The sequence below is a fragment of the Chiloscyllium punctatum genome, chromosome 49 (assembly GCF_047496795.1).
Source record: "Chiloscyllium punctatum isolate Juve2018m chromosome 49, sChiPun1.3, whole genome shotgun sequence".
NCBI lineage: Eukaryota > Metazoa > Chordata > Chondrichthyes > Orectolobiformes > Hemiscylliidae > Chiloscyllium > Chiloscyllium punctatum.
In genome coordinates this window covers 59,424,838-59,450,166 of record NC_092787.1, presented here as the reverse complement: position 1 = coordinate 59,450,166, position 25,329 = coordinate 59,424,838, and the positions used below count along the sequence as shown (strand labels likewise).

Sequence of the window (25,329 nt, the reverse complement as noted above, 5' to 3'; positions counted from 1 at the left end):
ACAGGCGTACCAATCCCACCAACTGTACCTCATTTTATGCATCTCCCATTCCCAACTGTCTCTCCTTTTGTTCCTATAGGGCTGGTAAAATCCAGTCCATTACCTGTGTGAATTGGATCGGCTGTTACAACAAATCAAATCACTGGCGAAATTTCATTGCTTGTGGCAGGGATGAGGAGAATGGTTTTGGTTGTCATGGTGTTTGCCAAAACTAAATTGCTATTCATTCAAAACTGGAAACCAAATATGCCATCTTACAATCACACTGAGGAAGAGATTACCCCAGTAAGAGTCTATTTCTCCAATAGCAGGCAGGAGAAAAGAGGAGCCAGCATAGTTTACAATTACATGGTGGACTGGTTCCTCTTTTGTTTTTAAACTTCTGTTTGAAAAATAATTTACATTAATCAATATTATAATTGAAATTGCTAATATCCATTCCATTGTAGTGAAATGTCCGTGAAGAGGAGATTTTAAACACTGAACTGCTCCTGTGAACAGTTATGAATGGAACAGATTTCCTGTTCTCCAAACTAATGTCACCAATTGTAATGCTGCCAACATGGCAATAGATAAACTGGTACAAATCAGGAAGGCTGTGGGTTCAATTAATCTGTGTACATGCTGAGCAGGGACTATGGTGGATGACTACATCTGGCCTCAACACTCTTAGATTCTGGAGGGACACAATTCAGCGAGAATCCCAACTCAAACTGCTGCAGGAGTATGTGGCTGTTTGAATGTGGTTGAGCTGACCTCTTCATTGAAGAAGCTTCTGTCACTTGCCTTCTAATGTCACACTTGACTTGCATCAGAAGGTGACCTTTGCTTCATCAGCTGCAGATCAGTTCAACTGTACACCCTCAGAAAAGGAAAATAAATCAGTTAATTGGAGACTTGAAATATACTGTAAAATAGATGGTACAATTGGCAAAATGAATGGATTAAGTATTCTTTGAGCAGAGTCTGGTGGACATGATACATTTTAATTGATTATTAAAGTACAATATGCATGAGCAGCAGAGTACTTTGCTAGCTTGTGATATCTGCTGAATTGTGTCACCTATTTGAGAATACCATGATGTTTTATTGCGAGCAGATAAAATGCTATACTTCATCCCAGTGAGCTTCACATTTTCAAGTCACTAGATTTATTTGGCAAAATGAGTGTTCTGCAATGACATCAAAGCCAGTTCGAGCATTCAGTCTTGGTCGGATCAGCACCTTTGCATTTATTTCATCCCAGTTTTATGCTTTTAAACCTCTGTCTCCCACAGAACTCGCTTTAAACCTTTTTGCTCACTGTTAAAATTGGGCTGATGAACTTTAACCTTTTTAACTGAATTCAATTCTAAAACAACTCCACACTGCCTGAATTCAACATTGCATTTAGAATGAAGAATTTATATGTGGGATCAGTGTTGTTACTGTATATATCTTCAGCCCTTGTTTAATTGCATGTCATGCATATGATGCTAAACATATAAGCAATTCTCTTTGCTCCAGAATAATTCAGCTCCATTTCCAGATACGTTTCACTCATTCAAATGCTGAAGAATTCATCCACTTACATTGGGACTTTTTAAGTAATTGGATCCCTTATGGGCGGAATACAGTCTAAAGGTTTAAAACAAATCTAATTTCATTCGCCTCCAGTGGTAGCACAGATGTGCTGTTCTGCTTATATTATATGTTTAACTTGATTGTAGAGGGGCTAAGTATTGTCTTGGAGATTTACTTGAAAATGTGTATATAGTGAAGATGGTTTCAACATTAATTATAGTCTGAATTCAAAAAGGTATACTGAAGGTTTTGAATTCCACCAGTAGAATACAGTGTGATTTTAAACCTGGAGAAACTCCTGTGCTTCCTCTCATACCATATAATTATTTCTTTAAAATAAAAAGCCTAATCCATTTCAGATCTTTTCTGCACTCAGCACAAAAAAAAATCAGCGTATGAAGATCAGTCAACGAGACATGAAATACTTCTGCGTGGAGAGAATTTGAATTATTGGCTTCTGACCACAAGGGTTACTAGACAATGATTTGATGCTTGATCTGTCAGAATTTATGTGAGTGCCATCTCAGTTCAGAGGACAATATTCTTTTTCATCTGAATGCCTCGAATTGCACATACACAACTCCCTCGACGGAGTTCATTTTGAAAGTAGAGGAAGAACAGAGTGATATTCAGCCCTGGTGGTTGCAGTTGGGTTTCTGATGTATAGAAATTATTGAAAAGATTGTTGAGGTGAATACAGTATGGAGCAATTACCAAACAATTGGGTTCTGTGGAGCAAGAGAACCCTTGCTCATATAATTCACCTTCAGAGGCACAGAAAGATAAACAGCCATTTTATGGGCTACTAGAAATGGGTTAGCTATTTCCAGAGTACTAACTGGATACCCCTTTTGAAAGAGTTAGCATTTACAAAATGGTTCAAATATGCTGTATGGTTCAGATAATTTTAACCAATCCAGCACAGCCGAAAACTGACAGGATTGGATCACTCACCCATTTTACAGCATGTCAAATTTTACTCTCCATTGAACTGATTGCATTTCCTGCCATGCAGACTGGCATAAATTTTCTACCTCTGCTTTACAAAATCCTTAAACAACCCTGCATTTCTGGACATTAGACCAAATAATCAACTTACCCAAAACTCTCTCTCTTTGGAAAATGGAAGGCTGAACTGAATAAAACAAAGACTGTGGAAATCTGAAATAAAATTGTGGGAGAAACTCAGCAGGTCTGGCAGCATCTGTGGAGAGAAAGCATAGTGAATGTTTCATGCCCAGTGATGCTTCTTCAGAATAGCAATTTCTGTTTTTATTTCAGAAGACTGAGCTGACTAGGTAGAGATCTTTAAAACTATGAAGGGCTGTATTGGGGTAGATGTATAGGACATGTTTTTACTTATGCAGAGCCAAAACCTGAGGCAAGAAATATGAGATAATCACTAATAAATGAGGTAAGGAATTAGGAGAGTATGCATACCCCAAAGAATGACAAGAATGTGGAATTCACTCTCACAAAGGAGTTTTTAGGAAGGATAGAATTGATGCATTTAACACAAAATTAGATGAGCATTGAAGGCAAAAAAGGATATATTGTCCTGATGATACAAAGTAAGGTGGTTTGTATGGAGGCATCAACACCATTAAGCAACAATTGGTCTGAGTGGCATTTGTCTTGTACACAGTGTATTATTTTATGGAACTTTCCCAGCTGTTAACACTGGACAATGTATTTAGTCCACTGAAAAGAAAAAGATTTTTGCACTACTTATCATGTCACAAATGATTAACCTAATATTTATCTCCTGTTACAGGGTGTGATATCTATCTATAGGTTAGTATGTCTAGAGTCAAATTTCTACAGGTAGGTGCTGTTTCACAAAGTTTCCTCATTTCTATCTAAAGTTTGCCTTATTAAGCTTTTTTTCCCTATTTGAATTGGATATTTGTTGCAGTTCTATTTTTGAACAGCATTAGTGATTTTTATTTGGGTTACTGTTTACTTGTTCACAGTTCTGAGTAGTTGGATGAAAGAAAATCTTCTATTTTGTGCAGAAGAGAGAGAAGCTGTCGAAGCTTACACTTACCATACGCTAATCAGGACAGCAGCGCAAGAGTACCACATCACAAAGGGAGCAGCAATTAAATCACATGGTAAGCAAATGCTGATTGATTGGTAAATGGAGGGGTCTGATTAGTAGAGGTATTACTGCATCGAATGTCGCAGGGAACAGTTAATTGCCAAGCCTTTGTTTAAAATGAAACCAGGCAAGTTAACTCTAAATCAGCACTTCTTAGGGTATGTTATCTAGTTTTGAGACAATCCAATTTATATTGTTAATTTACATCACATAGATGGTGACAACAGAGAAGACTATTAAGTCTTTCATACCTATAACAGCTCTTTGCAAGGCCAACTTAACTAATTCAATTCATCACTGCTTTCCCTATGGCCCTACAATTATTTTTCTGTTCAGGTGCTGATTAATTCTCCTTCTGTATCTGCCTCCATCACACTCTTTTGACAGGGCAATCCATATCTGAATCACATCCAGCATGTGAAGAAGATTTCACATATCATTATTGATTCTTTTTGCAAGCCACCTTAAATCAGTGTCCTTTGCTTCCTGACCCTTCTGTAAAAGGAAGCAGTTTCTCTTCATTCTGTCTATTCAGACATTTACTGATTCAGAACAACTCTATGAAGTCTTCTTTTGTCCTCCTTACAGAAGAGAGTAACTCCAAAGACTTTTTGTCTTTGAGCATCTTAATGACTTAGGTCATATCCCTCTCATTTTACCTTTATGCAATATTATTAATCTTTTCTCACCTCTTATTGTCTTAACTATTGGACTCACTTTGCACTCAGATAAAGTTGAAAAACTAGTAGCAATATTCTTTGCAGACAGTGTCTAAGTTTCTACAAAGAATCCAAATAGCATTACTAATGATTGTGAGGGCACCAATAATGACATAAAGCCCACTAGATGCTACATGGGACCATTTTCCCTTGAATATATAAGTCAACTAGCCCGGAATATCTAGTTTGGGCACAGTCTGCAATCTGAATTCAATCTGCATTCTGTCCAAAATTGCTCTTGCTTTGTGAAATGTTTTGTTTCCCTGATGTCGTCATTGTGGGGGATGCTAGTGTAGAGTGCTGAAACTTCCATTGTGACAAGGCATGTTCCCGGTTCGACTGGTCCGTGGATACTGAGTTTTTGTAAGAAATCTGTAGTGTCACAACAGAATATGGGGCTCCCCTGTCCAATGGGTTTCAAGATGCCTTTGACATCGCCAGAGAGGTTCTCACACAGTTGCCTTATACGATGGGACGTCCTGGTATGTTGAAAATGTATATCTTTGGAAGGCAGTAGAAATCGCCTATGTGATAAGTATGTGGGATGAGGATGTGTAGGGAATGCTATAGGACTGGATCCAAAGTCCTGATAAATGTGTTTAGTTCACCACTGTTTGGTCGGATCGGCTAGTAGTTGCCGGCAGTCTTCCTGGTTGTTCAGTTGTCAGTACTCTTACTTGCAGTAATCTGTTCTATTCTGAATGATGATGGCTTGTACTTTATCTGCTGGTTTGATGACAATGTTTGATTGATTGATTTTGAGAACTTGGATGGTGTTGCGTTGTGATCGGGTGATGTTTTGCTCTACCTTGTGGATGCGGCTGATGAACCTGGCATTTACACATTTCCGGACGGGTTGAGCTTATATGTCAAGCCCTGGGCAGTGGCCATGTGGAGGGGTCCAAATTAACTCTCCTTTGGTCGCTCCACTACGGATCTTGCTGATGTCTGTTCCAGTTTGTCGGTGGTCTCATTTGGATTGCTGCTGACATCTTGGAAGAATCCTTGGAGTCTCATTCATCGGATGAATTCCTCCATGTCTGCTGCAAGACCCATAGGGTCCATTTTAGTGGTGGGGCAGAAATTGAACCCTCGGCTAAGAATTCAATCTCTTCTGGCTGAAAGGTGTGGTCCGATAAGTTGACAATCGATTTCCCCGTGGTGATGACATTTTTAACCATGGTGCCAGGGGAGGCTTGGATACTGCTGGCGATGATGCCAAATTTTTGCAGCTTCTTGTTCTTGGTGTGCATATTTGTGGTGTAGTGGAAAAGCACAGCAGATCAGGCAGCATCCAAGGAGCAGGAAAATCGACATTTTGGGCAAAAGCCCTTCAATGCATGAAAGCTCTATTCCTGATGGAGGGCTTTTGCCCAAAACTTTGATTTTCCTGCTCCTCAGCCTGACCTACTGTGCTTTTCCAGCCCCACTCTAATCTAGACTCTGGTTTCCAGCATCTGCCGTCATTGTTTTTACCATGTTTGTGGTGTAGTTCTGTGATGTAGCTAATGAATCAAAACCTGCAACCCATTCTAAAAGATGAAAGACTCAACAGCAGTCTAGGTTTGTTCAATATATTGTATCAGTTGCATGCAGTACACTGTGATCTTTTACTATGATCCTGCTCCACTGCTACCTGATGAAGGAGCAGCGCTCCGAAAGCGAGTACTTCCAAATAAACCTGTTGGGCTATAACCTGGTATTGTGTGACTTTTAAACTTTAAAATCTTCTCAAAGGCTTGAAAATGACTGAAATTTGAGAGAACTCTCAATGTGATACATTTTGACCTGAGACATTGGGTAGTTTTGTAATGAAAAAAATGGGGAAACTTGATCTAGGTCACTTTATAATTGAGAATCGGTGATTTTTTTGTCTTTGCATTGGTTTGACTGATTTCAAGGGAATCACTCTAAATGACCATGTAGCCCGACAGAAACTCATTCCCATTGTATTTAATAGGTTTACAATGGCTTTCAAAATTACAGCTTTCTCCAATCTGCTTAGCTGCAATACTTAAGGCAAGACCTTCATGGTGACCTCAACCAGCGTAGGAGTCGAACCTGTGCTGTTGGTATCACACTGAATCGCAAACCAGCCAACTGAGCTAACTGACCTCCACAGAGATAACAAAACACAAAAGACCCAAACAATCTACCTGGAGTCTACCAAAACAAATATGTGTTTGTCCTTTATTTTTAGTCATATGATTAGTATAAAAATCGCTCATCAGAAAATAATTTAGTCACCCCTGCTGCAATGAAAGTCTTGGTGCATTCTAAACTTGATATCACAAGCTCAGTCAGTGGAATCGATTCAAGTTTTTTTTTTTAAATAGCCCTCAGGAAATTGTGAGGCATTTCAATGGTGCAGCATCCTGTAAGACATGAACATGTTTTTGCATGTGAAATGAATCTCCAGTGATTTTGCCATTGTTTACCTGATTACTTCTGGTATTATATAGTCTTCCATTTTCTTAATTGTTCAAATTCACAATTTGTTCTTCCACCCTGATGAATTCAAAAGTCGGATGAAAATTCACTTCTCTTCTCATTTTTTTTCTTCTATTCTGATTTTCTTGGCACAAGATTTTTATTTCATAGCCCAATGGAAAACAAAATTAGAAATACCCTCTGTGCTTTGTAATCTTGCAGACACTTGATTGACTGAAGATTTAAGGTGACATACAGCAAATGAAGAAATTCTTTAATTTGATTGAAGTATTGCTCAGAATATGAAGTATGTTTTCTCGATCTTAATATAGCCAAATATAGCCACCAAGTTATACAGCATGAAACCGACCCTTTGTTCCAACATGTCTGCACCGATCAGACATCCCAATGTGACCTAGTCCAGTTTCTGGCATTTGGCCCATATTCTTCTAAACCCTTCCGATTCATATACCCATTCAGATGCCTTTTAAATGTTGTAAATGTACCAGCCTCCATCACTTCTTCGTTCCATACACCATCTGCATAAAATAAAGTGACCCCTCAGGTCCTTTTTAAATCTTGCCCCTCTCACCTTCAACCTATGCCCTCTAATTTTGTAATTTTGGACCCCCCACCCACATCCTAGGAAAACAACCTTCGCTATTCACCTTATCCATGCCCCTCATGACTTTATAAACCTCTATAAGGTCACCCCTCAGCCTCTGATGCTCCAGGAAAAAAAGCTGCAGCCTATTCAGCTGCTCCCTATGGCTCAAACCCTTCAACCCTGGCAATATCCTTGTAAATCTGTTCTGCACTCTCTTAAGTTTAATTACATCCTTCCTATTGAGGGGTGACCAGAATTGTACACAGTATTTTAAAAATGGCCTCACCAATGACCTTTACAACTGCAACATGACATCCCAACTCCCATTCTCAGTGTTCTGACCAATGGAGGCAAGCATGCCAAATGCCCTCTTCACTACCTTGTCTACCTGCAACTCCAATTTCAAGGAACTATGGACCTGCACCCCTACATTCCCTACGGCCCTAGCGTTAACTATGAAGACCCTGCCTTGGTTTCCCTTACTAAAATTCAACACATCACACTTATCTAATTTAAATTCCATCTCCCACGCCTCAGCCCTTCGGTGCATCTGATCAAGGTACCATTGTACTCTCAGCTAATCTGCTTCACTGTCCACCATACATCCAATTTTGGTGTCATTCGCAAACTTACTAACGATGCCTCCTATATTCACTTCCAAATAATTTATATAAATGTCAAAAAGCAGTCGACCCAGCACCGATCCATGAAGCACACCACTGTTCACAGGCCTCCAGTCTGAAAAGCAGCCCTCTACCACCACCCTCTGTCTCCTATCTTCATGCCTAATCTTGTAACCAAGTAGCTAGCTCTCCCTGGATCCTATGTGATCTAACCTTACTGACTAGTCTACTGGGTGGAACCTTGTTGAACGCATTGCTGAAGGTCATACACATGTCTACCGTTCTGCCTTCATCAACCTTATTTGTCACCTCTTCAAAAAACTCAATCAAGTTATGATATGGAGATGCCTGTGTTGGACTGGGTGTACATAGTTAAAAATCACACAACACCAGGTTAGAGTCCAACAGGCCTACTTAGAAGCACAACTTTCTGAGCACTGCTCCTTCGTCAGGTGGTTGTGGAGTATAAGATCTTTTACTGGGATAACCACTGTGGCAGTTTTCTGAGTCTACCAGAAAGGGTCCTCTTTTCCTTTCAGTGGGGATTGGGCACTCGAGTCCTGTGGAGGAGTTTCTCAGATTCTGCTCAGAGCAAGATGACTCCAACTCCCTAGTCAGATTATCAGCTGGATTGGTGGATGAAAGCATTTTGATATAAACCGATTGGGTATATGAGTGCAGCCATAAGAAAGACAGTTGTTCTGTCTGTCCGCCACGGAACTGGCTGTACCATTATCTTTTTGGATGTGGTAAGATTGTGGTTGTGCTATCTGTTTATCCATTTGTTCATTAACAAGCTTGATCCCAAATCCAAATGAACCACCCTGGTTGGCGATCTGACAAGTTGCCGACTTTGTGCCGTTGGTCATAGTTCCACATCTGACTATGAAGTCTACATGAGGCAGAGCTCATGCTCAACAACCTGTTATGACACACCTTTGTGGCAGGTAGGATTGAATCCAGGCCTTCTGGTCCCAGAGGTAAGGACATGACCATTGTGCCCCAAGACCCTTAGAGGCTGGAGCTGAAAACCAGCACATTAGGTTACTCATCATGCTACCATACTTAGTTAATTATTGTTTTTAGTTGACCTGTTTGGAAATGTAAGACATTTTACATATGACACATCTCCATGGCCATCACGTCCTACGGTGGGACAAAGACCTCTGGCCCAGATATAGGGACAGTATCACTACACTACTCCAGATGTCAATTCCCAAAGCTAACAAAGCCATTGAGCACATCACCCAGTTTAGTCAGTAATGAAGGAAAGAGTGTGGTGTGTTGGCCGAATATGGACCTTAAATTACAACTTGGCCTGTTAGACCTGTAGGGAAAGTGAAGAGATGACTAGGCCCTAGTGTAACAAAGCAGTCTCACCAGTTACATAAGCAGTTCTATAAAGAGGACGTATTGTACATAGTTATTGAGAGTATTATAAATTGTTATGCCTTTATTTCCTTATCCATAAGAGCTTTTATCCATCTATCAATTTTCTCACTCACTTCCCAAAATTTTTAAGTTCTTGTTAGGTTCAGTTTATTTTGTTCTTTTCAGAGAATAAGGTATGAAAACTCCCTTCAGATGTCATTCATGGTGTAATCTAAGTCAGGTGATGTTGTGTCCTCTGCTCATTGAAATACTACCCTTTGGGTGGGGATGGGGGGGTGGGGTGGCCTTTCTACTTAATTTGGAGCTTTCAGAAATATTGATTATTGTTCTGGTTGATTGGGTGCAGAAAATGGCTGTTTTCATTACCACCGTCCGACAATGATATTGGACCAGGCAGTGAAAATAAACTGGCTGAACTGTTTGCGTGTGTGACAGATGTAGGCCCTGGGGGATACTAAGCCAGTATTAAGAGCCAGCATTATTAGGAATGAAAGGATGTCAAGCCTCATCAGAGAGACGTGCAATGACCCTTGACCCATACATCATCCTTAGTTCCTCAGGCCAGTTAGTGGCAACGATTAGGACTGTGCAGTGCTCCCTCCACGTCTCTGGACCAGTTATAGATTTTTTGAATAAAATCCAATTAAATGTCATGAAAGAGAGATTTGTGTTAGATTTATTTAGTATTCAGAAATGTGATTGTGTCACCAGCAAATGAATCTTCAGTGATGAACTTGGTAAGTATTGTTTCAATTGATTCAACTCAGTATAATTTTTCCCCAAGTCCTTTGATGGATGGAACAGCCTTGTGTAGTTTGTTAACAATTGAATAGTGAAATAAATATTGATATTCTGATGGTGTTTAACAATGACAGTTGTCTCAATACACTTTGTCATAGTGAGCAGCCACAAGATAGAAATGACACATTTGGTTCGTTATAGAGATTGGTTTGAAATAGTTTTTTAGCCTCGTGATTTCAGGCCAGGTAGCAGAAAATCAAATATAATTCTTTGAGATTTATTCCTTACACATACATATTGTTGATGCAGAACCAGTTGAAAGCATGTTAAGTAAGTGTAACTGCCCTTTGTACTTTGTACTTTATTTGCTGTGAAGAGTATGAAAATAATTTTTTGGTTGACTAACTGTTATGGATTTGAAGTTGGTAAAACATAACCAAACTCCAACTGTTTTATGTGGGACTTTTCAATAATTCTTGAATAATACATGAACTTCAACAGTTCAACTTGATGTTGAGCAGAGCTTAACTATCAACGAATTATGTTAAAATTGTTGTCATGGTTACAATGAGATTTATCCTCAATGAGAGCAACCGGGGCTGCTTGTTACCAAGGTAAGCCAGCAGGTAACCTTGCTGTGGTGATGAAACTCTATCTGCTTTGTTCAAAAGAAGAGTTCTGTTATTCTGAGAATGGCGTGTGTCTCTGAATTATTATGAAGTAGAACTGTAGTGTTTCTGTTAACTGTTCCTCAGATAATCTGTAAGCAAAATCTTTTCAGTGTGTTGTCTTTGGACTCAGCTATGCTAGTTACTTGTAGCTGGGTTCTCTTCCCTCTGCAATGAACAGAAATGTGGCAGATGAAACTTAATGCAGAGCATTGCAAAGTGGTTCAACTTTGGTAGGAAGAATTATAACAGAAAACTGGGAGTGAGACGGCTAATAGTTGCTGGGCCATTTTAGTTGTCCTCGATAAGGTGTGGTGAGCTGCCTTCTTGAACCGCTGCAGTCCATGTGCTGTAGGTAGACCTACAATGCCCTTGGGGAGGGAATTCCAAGATTTTGACCGAGCAATACTGAAGCAACAGCGGTATGTTTTCAAATCAGGAGGGTGAATGGTTTGGAGGTGACCTTGAAGCTGGTGGTATTCCCATGTCTCCGCTGCCCTTGTCCTTCCAGATGGACGTGGTCATGGGTTTGGAATGTGTCTTCTAAAGATCCTCTGAGAATTCTGCAGTTCATCTTGTAGATAGTACACACTACTGCTACTGCAAGACACCTGTGATTGAGGGAGTGAATGTCTGTGGACGTGGGACCAATCATGCAGGATACTGTCCAGCTTCTTGAGTGTTATTGGAGTTGCACCCATGCAGGGCAAGTGAGGTGTATTCCATCACACTACTGATGCCTTGTAGATGGTGGACAGGCCTTGGGGATTCAGGAGGTGTGTTACTTGATATAACATTCCTAGCCTCTGACCTGCTCTTATAGCTAGCCTTTGTACTGCTAGTCCACTTCAGTTTGTGGTCAATGGTAACCCCCAGGATGTTGAAGGTAGAAGTAGTTAAAAAAAGCATATCACGTTCTTGGGTTCCTAAATGGAGGCAGAAAATATATGAAAGCATAGATATTATTGATAAATCTTTACAAAACACTGTTCTGGCCACAACTGGAGTACTGTGCCAAGTTCTGGATATTTGTAACTTAAGAAGGTTATGAAAGCTTCAGAGACAGTACATAAAACATTTTCAGAAGTGATTGCAGGGTGATGGACTAGTTGCACTGATGGATCAGAGAGGTTGGTGTTTTGTTTTCTCCTAGGAGATGAGAAGGTTGAAAGGAGATTGAAGTGTTCAGAATCATGATGGATCTAGACAGCATAGGCAGAAGCAACTTATTATTGGTGTAAGGATTGAGATTCGATTTATGATGCAAAAGAAACAATGGCGAATGGGGAAAGCTTTTTTTTTCCTGTGGTAAGTGGTTTGGATGTGGAATACATTGATGGGATGGAGGGTGTGGAATACATTGTCTAATGGGATGGAGGGTGTGGACTAATGTTGCCTGATGGTGTGGTGGGTGTTGAATACATTCCTGATGGGCCTGTTTGGATATGGATCCACACTGGGTCCTCAAATAAACCTTGAGAGCAACACTTTTTGATCCCTAAAAAGAAATGCCAACATTCTTTCAGTAATGGCTGGAGTTGATAATTTGAAGTTGTTGCTAGCATTTCAATTGTAAAGGTACCAAGGGACTGAGCTGTGGAAAAGTGGTGTATCCCCAACCCCTGGGCAAAGAAAATAAGGTTAAGTACACAGGCAAAACCAGGAGATGGTGATGGCTGCAGATGCTGGAGAGTCCGACCTCCTTGGAGGAAAGAGAATTAGAAGAAATGGAGTGCCAATGAATTTACAAATTTGCTTCTTTATTATCCATTGTTAATAAATTCACTCTGCTTCATAAACATAAACATATTTAGAGTTGTTGAAAACTCTGTTACCTGGCACTTGGCATGGATCTTTACACTGTCCTATACATCAGTGATGAAGTTTTGAAAAAGTGAATAAGTACAAATGAAAACTCTGCCTGTCTGCTCCTTCAGTGGAATGAAGTTCAGTGAATTGTTTGCCTACCAGTATCTAGATTTTGGTGGGTTACACAACTCAGATTTTGAACAAAATGGCCAGGTATTCCAAGCACCTCCTGCTTCTTTGTGAAGACAGGATTGAATACACTGACAGTCCTGCAAAAGTGAAGCCCTCTCACTTTCTGTGTTAAAAACCTGCATATTCCACACAAGTGTATAACAGGGTCTAATTCTTCTTGATGCATGCCTTAACACCAGTCATTCTGGTTGAAGTGAACTTCTCTTTAGTATCAGCAAAGGTGATTGTACTCTAGGAGAAGAATTTAAATTCACAGACAAAGTGCCATACAGAAGAGAGAGCTCTTAAGTTTCTTCTCAAGATCACTGCTATTTCCTTCATTCCCTCCCCAGGCTCATTGGAAAAATTGTAAACTTGGTTAGTAAGTATGTCTCACCTCACTGAATAAATACTACAGCATTTTTTTTTGAAAGCATTGTCCATTTATATTTTGCATTAACCTATGATGCATTGCCCTCTTCTGGTACTTTGTGTGTCATGTAGCCATCCAACATATAAAATTACAATACTTAGTCTAACTCCCCTGAAGGTTGAAAATATGTTTGCTTCAAAATCTGATTTCTGTTTCATTCAGGGCCATCAGAGATCCACAATGATTTATGGTCTCCAACTTGAGGGCCCTTATTTCTGGTTGGTCGGTGATGAATGGTGTACAGATGTGTTCAAGTTGTGCAAAAGCTCAATGGAGCATCCTGAACAGCCACTAGAGACTATGCTGGTACATCATAGAAAATATAAATCCCGCTCTGATCACTGTTTGCAAAATAATGGGAGAAACAATAGGAAAAGCTGCTGCTGTCAAGTGAGAGTTTAGATCAAATGACCTACATCAACCTCCCAGTGCAGCTCTGCAGCCTATTTGATGTCATAATAGAATTATGTAGAACTGAAATTTCACTCCAAGCCTCTATTTAGGAATAAAATCTTTAAAAATCCAATTCTGTGTTCAGCATCCTATATATTTCTTCTAGTCTGGAGAAGCTTGTTCAGTCCTCTGCCTGAAGAAACCCCATTTAACTTTAATACCTCAGACAACTGCGCCTTGGCAGCAGCTGACCCAAGCTTTTAGCGCATCCCTCAGCACATTGTCCTGGACCTTGGAATGTACCAGTCTGTGACACGCGGTTGAGCTTGACTCTTTACTCTGGAAGACCAACAAATTTCACAGCATCTTTCACTGCGTTGATGGTCCTCCAGGCACAGTCAATGTTTGTCTCGGTGTGTGTCCCAGGAACAGACCTTAGAGCACAGAGTCCTGTATCACGGAGCTGCTGGGGACGAATCTCAACAAAAACCACTGCATTTTTCTACAGACTGGCTTTGCAAAGGCACAGTCCAGCAGGGGATGTGTGACAGTCTCTAACCTCGGGAAACCACCTCGAGGGCAGCATGCGGTGGCACATTGTGACTGGGCATACATAAAGGATCTCACAGGGACACCCCTTCTCAACATCAGCCAAGAGATATCCTGATGTTTGTTGGAAAATACTGGTGATTGGACATTCTGCTGCCAAATGACTATGACAGTCTGCTTAGGGAACAACCTGACAGAATCCACCCCCTTCTTTTCCCACAGGGTCTCAAGGATGCTACGTGCTGACCACTTCCTGATAGAATTGTTGTCAAAAGGTGATTCTCTTTGTAAATTTATCCACAAAGGACAGGTAGTACGGGACTGTCCAACTACTTGGAACATTCCATGGCAATGAGGCCAGTCCCATCCTTCGCAACATCATGGACAGATAGAATCTCAGAGTGAAGTGACACTTGGTGTTTGCATACCGAGGGTCTACAGACCGTTTGATGCAGCTGCACACTAAGATGGCCATCAGGATGAGGGCGGAGTTGGGTACATTGTTTCCCCCCTTCTCCTTTATCCAGAGTTTTGTACTTGGTTTTCCCATGGCTATGGTCCATCTTAGACTATCAGATGAAGTGGATGAAGACTGTGGTGACTGCAATGGTGCAGGTTCCAGGAATGGGCCAGACCTGCGTCACATAAAACAGCACCACATACTTCGCACCTAATGATCAGGTTTTTATCTGCAGTGGAGAAGGAGCAGTGATCTGCATTCAGCAGGGATTTTGGTCATCAATTTCTGATTTCCTGCTCCCCCCCCTCCCCCCCAATACCCGCTTGTAGATGAGGGTGATGATACCTTTCCACGTACTACCTGCCAGAAGCAGACCATCATACGCCTCCCAGCAGGTCCTGACCAATCAAATCCCATGGAGTGGAATACAAGTCGGTCGGTAAGCTATTGTATCTGGGAGTTTTACTCTTTTCGAGAGACTTGAGGCCGTCGGTCAGCTCATTCAGAGATAATGTTTGGTCCAGCGTTCCCCCCCACCCCCGCCATGCTGTTGTCTTAAGATTTCCATGATACAGGACAGGAATGACTGGGAGGCCACGCTCTCTGTGGGCTTCATATCATACAGTCTGGCATACAGTGTGTTAATCTGATCCCTACACTAATCATCTAACCATAGAGACCAACCCTGCCTACTTTGATTATACTTGGAGTAATACTTTTCCCTTGTGGCTAAGACTGACTAGAGCTGGCGTTGGGGGTTGAGGGGTCCTAGTAATCCATTTATCAAACTGCACATTTAAGTGCACTGGTAATCCTATATCTTGTGGAACTTGGTGGGTTTATTCTGTAGTAGTGAAGCATAAATGTTCTTGATTTTTTATTTTAACCCATCAAAGTAAGCGTGAGAGCCATCAATCTGGTCTGCTTGTATAGAAAGGAGGAACATTTCAAGGTAATCTCTGCACAAGATACAAACTTTAAATCTCAACTGATTTTTTTTTGTCTGCATGGATTAGTTTGATTGTTTATTTGGGAATTTGCACATAGACTTTGTGCTCCCATGTAGAGCAGACATTCCTTTTGAATGCTAGTACGCCGACTTCCATTATCCAGAGTTACGGATTTGTCAGTCTTTATGTGCATTATAAATATGTCAGATTGATTTCAGTCTTGAGGATAAAGTATTACACCAATGGGCCACAAATAAGTGATCAATATAGCGCAGAACAGGCCCTTCAGCCCGCTATGTAAAATTAAAGGTTACAATCACTGGGCTGAGCAAAACAAAATCAGTAAACTTTACCAATCAATCTATAGATTGTTTGTTTGTTTCTATGAGCAGTACTTAGATACCGTGATGTGTGAAGTCAAGAGGCCCTGACATGTTTCTCTCAACTATTTCTCTTCATTGCATTGCAAACCTCCCATTATTATAGCATTGTGTGTCACCATAAACCCTACACCAGAGGAGCTCCTGCCACTATCCTGAACAACTCTGTAAGGCAGGGACAATGTGCCAGTGGACCACCATCCATGGTTGCCTTTTCATTGACTTATTATGTACAGCAGTTGCATTACAGCTGGCAGATTGCAAATGCCTCTGGCTAAATTAAGAATTAGCTCGTCTGCCTTTTGATGGCATTTCCTCAATCCATCAAGATTCTCACCCTCCAGGATCTGGCACTCATCTGCCCAAAGTGATGTGCACTTTCTGGAGGAAGGCCAGTACTTTAATGCTATTTAGTACCAGTTAACCCAATGTAGGTGGTGCCATCTACTGTCAGGATTTTAATACTTGACCTGTCACCAGTCTTGTCCACTGTACTCTATATCTATCAACCTTTCTTTGTTTGGATAAAGACTGCTGAATTCTGTTTCTCTTATCTGATTACTTTTCACACCCTGTGCCTAAGATTGTGTCTTGCTTCATCATTCTCTCCTCCAGTTAATCTTCATCTGTCTAAAACAGCTTATCTCAGCTTTACAGACAAGTCTGAGGTCTCGTATTAAGTCAGTTTAAATGTGAATTGAAATGTTTCTTTCTCGACTTCTGCTACACAACATTTTCTTCCTAAAAACCAATGAAAGTACAATACATTTTCTGAAAATATGATTATCACTTTTGTGTCCCAATGCATCTCTAATAGTGCCATATTTCAACAAGTTTAAATATTTATAACAAAAATCTCAGTTTCTGAGGGGGAGATTTGTCAGAAAAAGACTGCTTTCTCAGTCAGCGTTTATTTAAAATTGTGTATATCACTTTAAATATTTAGTTTCCACTGAGCAGCAGAACTTCAGAATTATGGTGCAAAGCAGCCTAGAATTTTTAATCTCCAATAGATATCATTCATATCTTGCTTTATATGTTGCCTGGCATCAGTGAAATAATAATTACTTCCATTGCAGATGGTGTAAGGAAATAGTTTTTGTTTGCAACAAAGAGTCATAATTTTGATGATTTTTGGATGGAATTTTGAGATTTTTGTCCCACAGCTCCATTTACAATCATAAAATCATTTAGAGATTGACAATCCTTCCAAATCATATACCCATCCAGATGCCTTTTAAATGTTGTAATCGTACCAGCCTCCACCACTTCCTCTGGCAGCTCATTCCACACATGTACCACCCTCTGCATGAGAACGTTGACCCTTAGATCCCTTTTATATCTTTCCCCTCTCATCTTCAACCTATGCCCTCTAGTTTTGGACTCCCCTATGCTGGTGGAAAAAAGACTTAGACATTCTTGATGAAGGGGTTTTACCCAAAATGTCGATTTTATCCTGCTCCTCAGATGCTGCCTGACCTGCTGTGCTTTTCCAGCAGCACTTTCTCGACTCTAATTTCCAGCATCTGCAGTCCTCACTTTCGCCCCAGGAAATAGACCTTGCCTATTTATGCTATTCATGTCTCCATAAGGTCACCCCTCAGCGTCCAATGCTCCAGGGAATATAACCCCAGCCTATTCAGCTATGAAAACATTTTACACTGGCTTGAAAAGGCTTTATGTCCAGAGTCATGTAGTGATAGAATGAAAGAGGATGAGCACAAACCAGCTTAGATCCTTCCTTAACATAAAGTAGCGACAAGACTAGACATGGACTTGGGCAACCACCCAGTGTTGTCAGTTCTACATATAGTCCTCATATTTAGTTTCAATGACTGCAGCGGGCCTGAATATTAGACCTGTCATACAATGCCAGGCAGCGTGCTGACCTTTGGCATCACTGCATTGCAAACCAGCCATCTGGTGTCCTTCTCCACTTCCAATTTCACCAGCCGTACTTCTATTAGAGAAAACATGTAACTTTAAGTATTTCAAGACAGGTTTATGCAGATGATGTCATTACCTTGTGAAGTTTCTGTTTTGAATTCTGTGAGATAATGAGCAGATGGCAGTAGAAAGTGGGATAGGTCATTCAGTGTTTGAGCCTGTTCAGTGAGATCACAGTGGATCTGTATTTCAACTCTACAGATTTGACTTGGTTCTGCAAATCATAATGACCTTGCCCAACAAAAACCTATGAAATTTTGTTTGGTTTTTCAATTGATCCCCAACTTCAGCAGCTTCTTGGAGAAGGGAGTTCCTGATTTCCATCTGAAGAAGTTCTTTCTGACAATGTCCTTGCAGGAAATTATTCTAATTTTATGTTTAAAACACCGTTTCCAACCCTTCTTCTGTATTCCCCACCAAAGGAACGTTCTGTCTGTCGACTACATCAACTCATTAGATCATCTCAAATTCCTCAATTACACCATTGATTGTTTGATATTCAAGGTGTACAAACCTATTCCACACTGTTTGTTGTGATGATTTAACCATGCTAAGCCACTTCTTTTAAGACACTTGGATGATGTCCATAAGGACTCAGAGACTTATCAAACTCCAGCTTCACTAGTTTGTACCTAGACATTAAAATTTCACCCATGTTTATCTTTTCCTTCAACCTCTTGACTTACAGTTATTTCTGGGAGCTTTTAGTATCCTGTACTGAGAAGACAAGTGAACTAAATGTTTATTTCATCTGACATTTCATTATTACCTGCACCTGACTCCCCACTCTAGTCCTTTTAGAGGACCAATGCTCACTTTACTTACTGCGTTCTTTTTTAGAAACCTATACAAATTCTCCCCTCAGATCAGAGGTCAGCTAGCTCTGTTAGGACGATGGTGACTTTATATGCCTATTGTTTTTTTGTCCTGGTTAACTTTGTTATTGATTAATGGTTGGCATGGGGTGTTTCTGAAAGGATGAGGGTGACTGAGGGTTTGAGCTCTGGTTAATGTTTTATTCTTTCTTGTCATGAAACATCAGTAATTCACAGTAGCCTTCCATCCAGCACACCATTCTCTAATTTTGGTCCACATCCCCTTCCAGCCGAAATCTGACATTCAGTCAGGGTCAGGGTTGTGAAGCCAGGAATTCTGACTCTGTGAATCCAACTCATGGAGAAAAATCCAGGCTTCTATGTTATCACAAAACTTGGTAGTGCTGTTCTGGTGGAAAAAATACTTTTTTGATAATGGCACAGAGATAGTTTGTTATACATTTAGTTGTATTTGTGAATTGCTCTCAAATGATCCAGTAATGGTTTTGTAAATCCTCTCTCTGTTCTTTATCCTGTACCTTTTGCGTCTACATGTGTATTTATTCATCAGTGAATTATTTGTGATTTTACTACCTCTCACTCTCTGTAAAAGTTGAGTGGATGGATTTGATGTTGCTGAGCAAAGGAAGAGATGGGACTAGAATCACAGAGTCATGAAGATGTACAGCATGGAAACAGACCTTTCAGTCCAACCCATCCATGCTGACCAGATATCCCAACCCAATCTAGTCCCACCTGCCAGCAGCCGGCCCATATCCCTCCAAACCCTTCCTATTCATATACCCATCCAAATGCCTCTTAAATGTTGCAATTGTACCAGCCTCCACCACTTCCTTTGGCAACTCATTCCATACACATGTGAAAAAGTTGCCCTGTAGATTCCTTTTATATCTTTCCCCTCTCACCCTAAACCTATGTCCTCTAGTTCTGGATTCCCCAGGGAAAAGACTTTGCCTATTTACCCTATCCATGCCCCTCATAATTTTGTAAACCTCTATAAGGTCACCCCTCAGCCTCCGACACTCCAGAGAAAACAGCCCCAGCCTATTCAGCCTCTCCCTATAACTCAAATCCTCCAACCGTGGCAACATTCTAGTAAATATTTTCTGGATCCTTTCAAGTTTCACAACATCTTTCTGATAGGAAGGAGACCAGAACTGCGCGCAATATTCCAACAGTGGCCTAACCAATATCCTGTACAGCCACAACATGACCCCCCCAACTCCTGTACTCAATACTCTGACCAATAAAGGAAAGCATACCAAACGTCTTCTTCACTATCCTATCTACCTGCGACTCCACTTTCACGAAGCTATGAACCTGCACTCCAAGGTCTCTTTGTTCAGCAACACTCCCTAGGACCTTACCATTAAGTGTATACGTCCTGCTAAGATTTGCTTTCCTCAGATTTTATTATATATTCTGAGGGAGACTTTTCAACCAAAGATGTGGAGGTCAGGTGAATTAGCCATGCTAAATTGCCCACAGTGTTCGGTGCGTTAGTCAGAGGTCAGTATAGGGGAGGGTAATGGGTTTGGGTGGGTTTCTCTTCAGCGGGGCGGTGTGGACTTGTTGGGCCGAAGGGCCTGTTTCCACACTGTAGATAATCTAATCTAATAGTCAAATCGCCATCTTTGTAATAGTTACAACTTTGTAATAGTGAACTTAGAAAATCTATACATACAAGATGATAGGAAAAATAAAAGCATTTTCTGAAAGTTGCTGCACAAAGCAACCAGTGGATGGAGCCTGCCTGATCCTTTTGGACATTGACCTAACAATGATAAGGAAACATTGACTTTGTTGTAGACAATGGACCATAATTTACTGTGGCAAGGCATCCAGTGGAATCTGCCGTTAGTTAGACTTGCCCTTGCGTGTTTGGGCTTTTAAGATTTTTTTTTCATGTAGACCTGCCAATAAAACGAGTGGAAAATGTCACATCGAGAAAAAACATTGTTTCTGGGGCAGAGTGACCATGGCAAGCAACTCACTGTAATCCTATCCAAATAAAAGATTGAGAAGTTAACACTGTGAGGGCTGAGAAACAGATGGTGAATTCAAAGTCAAATTAGATATAATAAGTGAAATAAAGAAATTGTAGAAACAATTAGATTAGGAGGGGGAAAATGACAGAAAGGAAGTGATAACATTATCATATAAAATGTTATAGTACAGAGGAGGTCATTTGGCCCATCATGCCTGTACTGAAAGAGCCTCCCAGCTAGTCTCACTCTACAGCCCTATCTTGTAACCCTCTAAATTCATCCCTTTCAAATAAATGTTCAGCTCTCTTTTGAAACCTCCTATGGAATCCACCTCCACCACTCTCCCAAGCAGCACAATCTAAATCCTAACAACTCTCTGAGTAAAGGGGTTTCTCCTCCTCTCACTCCCAGCTCCCTTGCTGACAATCTTGAAATTGCAACTCGTAGTTACTGACAAAACAACTGATGGATACAGAATAGCTTTTTTACTCTGTCAAAATGGTTAATAATTTGAACACCTCAGTAATGTCACCCCTTAATTTTCTCTGCTCCAAGGAGAATAAGCCCAATTTGTCTAATCATCCCTTGTATCTAAAATCGCTTATTCCTGGTATCAATCTCATTAACCTCCTTTGTACTCTCTCCAGGGCTTAAACATCCTGCCTTAAATAGGGTGCCCAGAACTGAACACAATACTCCAAATGTGGTTTCACCAATGATTTGTTGAGATGCATTATCACTTTCTTGCTTTTATACTCTATGCTTCTCTTTATAAACACAAGATTTTATAAGTCTTGTTAACAACTGTTTCAGCTTGCTGGACCAGGTTCACAGAGTCATGTGCGTGAACCCCAATGTCTGTCTGCTTATTTATTCCTAATGATGTGGAAATGCCAAAGTTGGATTGGGATGGACAAAGTCAGGAGTCATATGACACCAGGTTATCATCCAACCTAATGAAGGAGCAGTGCTCCGAAAACTTGTGATTTCAAATAAACATGTTGGACTATAACCTGGTGTCATGTCACTTCTGATCCTGTGTTCCCCTCAAGGTTGTACCATTTTGTCTGGATCGTCTTCCCATGTTTCTGTCACCAAAATGTATTACCGCACATTTCTCTGGTTTGAAATTCCATTTGCTAACTTATCAATGTCCCTCTGAAGTAACTCAGCGTCATCTTCACAATTCACTATCCTCGTTAGCTTAGTATCGTCTGCACACTTCGAGATTTTGCCCTTAACACCCATCTCCAAATCATTTGTATAAATCAGAAAAAGCAGTTCCTGAGGAACACCACTTTCAACCTGTCTCCAGTCTGAGAAATATCCATTTATACCTACATACTATTTCCTGTTTTAGCCAACTTCTTATCCATGATGCCAAGAACCCATCAATCTCAAACATTTCCAATTTGCTAACCAATATGCATATCAAATGGTGTCTGAATATAAACATCCACTACACCACCCTCATCCACTGCCTATGTCATCTCATCAAATAACTTATTTAAATTTATCAAACATGACCTGCCTTTGCCTAAACCACATTTCTCATATTAACTTATTTTTTGTCTCAGTGTATATTTACATTATCCTGCATTATGGCCTCCATCAGTTTTCCCACTATTGAATTCAAGCTGACAGATCTGTAGCTTCCTGAGTTATCCTTTGGCCCTTTCTTAACCGATGTAAACCATTTGCAATCCTCCATACTCTGGGACTAATCCTGTGTTCAGAGAGGCCTAGAAAATTTCTGTCAACAGCTCCACAATTTACTTGCTTAACACTCTCTCTCTCTCATCAATCTAGGATGCATCCCATCCCCCCTACATAGAGTATAAAAACAAGGAAGTAATAATGCACCTCTACAAATCATTCTACCTGGAATGCTGCCAGCATTTTTAGAATAGAACCCCTACCATATGAAAGCAGACCATTCAGCCCATCGTGTCCACTTTGACCCTCCCACCATACCCACCCCCTGTATTCCACCATGGCTAACCCACCTATCACTATGGGCAATTTAGCATTGCCAATCTACCTAACCTGTACACCTTTGGATTATGGGAGGACATTGTTGCACCCAAAGGAAACCAACACAGACATTGAGAACAAGTACAAATTCCACACAGACAGTCGCCCAAGGCTGGAATCAAACCCAAATCCCTGGCACTATGAAGCATCAGTGCTAACCACTGAGCCATCACACCACCTGGTTTTAGCACCAATTCTTTATCTATCACAATACCACTCAGTTGTTCAATACCTACACTGTCAACTGGGCCATTTATCACCATCTTCTAATTTGGTAACAACAGAAACAAATTATTCATTTAGTACCTCTGCCAATCACTTGGCTTCAGTGAGCAGTTTACCCTGCTTCTTCCTTACAGACGCCACTCTATCCTCTGCTAATATTTTATGACTAGTAGATTTATAGGACATTTTACTATTTGTTTTAGTGCAGCTTGCCATCCTTTTCTCAGGCTTACTCTTGTTGTTGTGTCACCATAGTCCTACCAGATCATTGGAGAGAAGCAGCTTGTGGTGATTTAAACTGAGAGCTACCAGACCTCAGGCAAGGGAAGAGGTTGAGAAGGAGACTCCTTCATGGTAACCTCAAACCAGTGATGAGAATTGAACTCTTGCTGTTACTGCTCTATAAACCAACAATCCAGCTAACTGAGCTAAACCAATTCCCAGGCTTCCTCTTAGCCTTCCTTATTCCAGCCTGAGCCTCTTTCCTGTATTTGAGATAATGTTTCTGATTTCTATTCTTTTTTCCCAGTCTACCCTAGAGTAATTGAAATCACCAACTATTGAAAATTTATTTGTCCTGTAGATTTCCATAATGTGAGACAAGTGTTGTCTTCCATTTCTTCCCCACCATTTGGTGGCCTATAATAAATACCTAACAAGGTCCCTGCTCCCTTCCTGTTCCTCCCCTCTAGCCATACAGATTCAAATTCAGGAACTGCATCTCATACGGGGGTTATGATACTGTTTTTGAACAGGACTGAAACATTTCACTCCCCCCCCCCCCCCCCCCCCCCACTAATGTAATATTGCTAAAATCTCCACCAATTAACATCTGAAGGAATGAGACTTTTCCTTTTATTCATTCATGGGATGTGGGCACCACTGGCCAGCCTGACATTTATTGCCTATTTTTTTTTGAGAAGGTGGTGTGAGTCACTACTTGGTCGACTGCGATCCATCTGCTATGGAGTCACTCAGGTAGCTATTGGGAAGGGATCCCAGAATAGTGACCCAGCGACAATGAGTTCCAAGACTGGGTGGTGTGATGCATGGTGGGGAGCTTCCAGTGGTTGTTCCTGAGCATCAACTGTCCTTGTCCAGCATTCCAAATGGCTTTGCACAGAACTATCTCGACAGACTTACTTCTGAACGTTTTCCTATTTTCGTATGAAACTATTTATTTGGGATTTCTCTCTCTCACAGACAATCATAACCCACTCCGTCCCCCCACTCACACACACATGCACGCGCACATACACATATACACACACACATACACCACATGCACACATACACATTTAACTTTATGGGGTGATTTCAGAATTACATTTTTAATTTGCTCAAAAACTGCATGAATCTATGTAAGATTCTGTAGATCCATTTTTTAGATTAGGATCAGTCTGACCATTGTGGCACAGACAGCCTCACACAGGGCACTTCATACCTTCAATACATTATCTGGGCTGACATGACACCGATTGTTAAAGATCACTCGAGAACATAACTTTTAAAAAAGTTTTGTGATTTACACATGAAAGAACTGAAACCCAACGTGGTAATTCTAAAAGATAAGAGACTTAAACAATCCAGCTGTTTTTCAATACAGAGGAACCTTGATTATCCAAATACCAATTATCCGAAAATTGGATTATCCAAAGGAGGATGCGAGGTGCCGATTTTAAAAAAAGACATTACATCAGAGACTTGTTTCGAATGCTGATACGTCTTTTGTTTACAGTGATTAAACAGACACTGTTTCAAATGACTAACCTCCCATCCTTTCTCTCCATCTCCCCACACTTTCCCTGGAATTCTACACGGGTGTACCCTAACCCCTCCCCGGATAATCTCTGTAACATTGTCCTGACAGGGCAGAGGTGGTGTGTGTGTGTGTCCAGTCCAGCTGCCCCGGAGAGGGGGCTGCGCACAGAAGTGGGGGAGGGGGCGGTGTTGGATGGGGTTGGGGCAGGCAGTGTTGTACATGGTTGGGGGATGGGGGGACCGGTGTTTGGGGCGGGGCGGGGGGGATGCTGTTGGGGGCGGTGTTGTACGGGGTTGGTGGTGAGCGGGGGGGATGGTGTTGGGGACGGTGTTGTACAGGGTTGGGGGTGGGGGCGCGATGTTGGATGGGGTGGGGGCGGTGTTGTACAGGGTTGGGGGGTAGGGTGTTGATGTTGGATTTGGTTGGGGCGGGTGGTGTTGTACAGGGGTGGGAGGGAGATGTTGGATAGGGGTGGGGGGGGGCAGTGTTGTACAGGGGTGGGGGGCAGTGTTGTACAGGGGTGGGGGGCAGTGTTGTACAGGGGTGGG

At 41.1% G+C, this 25,329-nt stretch overlaps 1 protein-coding gene across 13 annotated transcripts in view; it reads left to right on the top strand.

Moving 5' to 3' along the window:
• Positions 1 to 25,329, top strand: part of akna (AT-hook transcription factor) — a 214,557-nt gene that overhangs the window by 2,858 nt on the left and 186,370 nt on the right. For 4 of the 13 annotated variants that reach the window (XM_072565566.1, XM_072565552.1, XM_072565553.1 and 1 more), the window contains exons 2-3: positions 3,338 to 3,387; positions 3,537 to 3,677. The gene's annotated coding sequence lies outside the window, so the exon portion shown is untranslated. Of the gene's footprint in view, positions 1 to 3,337; positions 3,388 to 3,536; positions 3,678 to 10,014; positions 10,173 to 13,419; positions 14,475 to 14,532; positions 15,099 to 25,329 lie in introns of those variants that run through there. The other 9 variants (XM_072565557.1, XM_072565560.1, XM_072565555.1 and 6 more) reach the window with 7 other exon arrangements.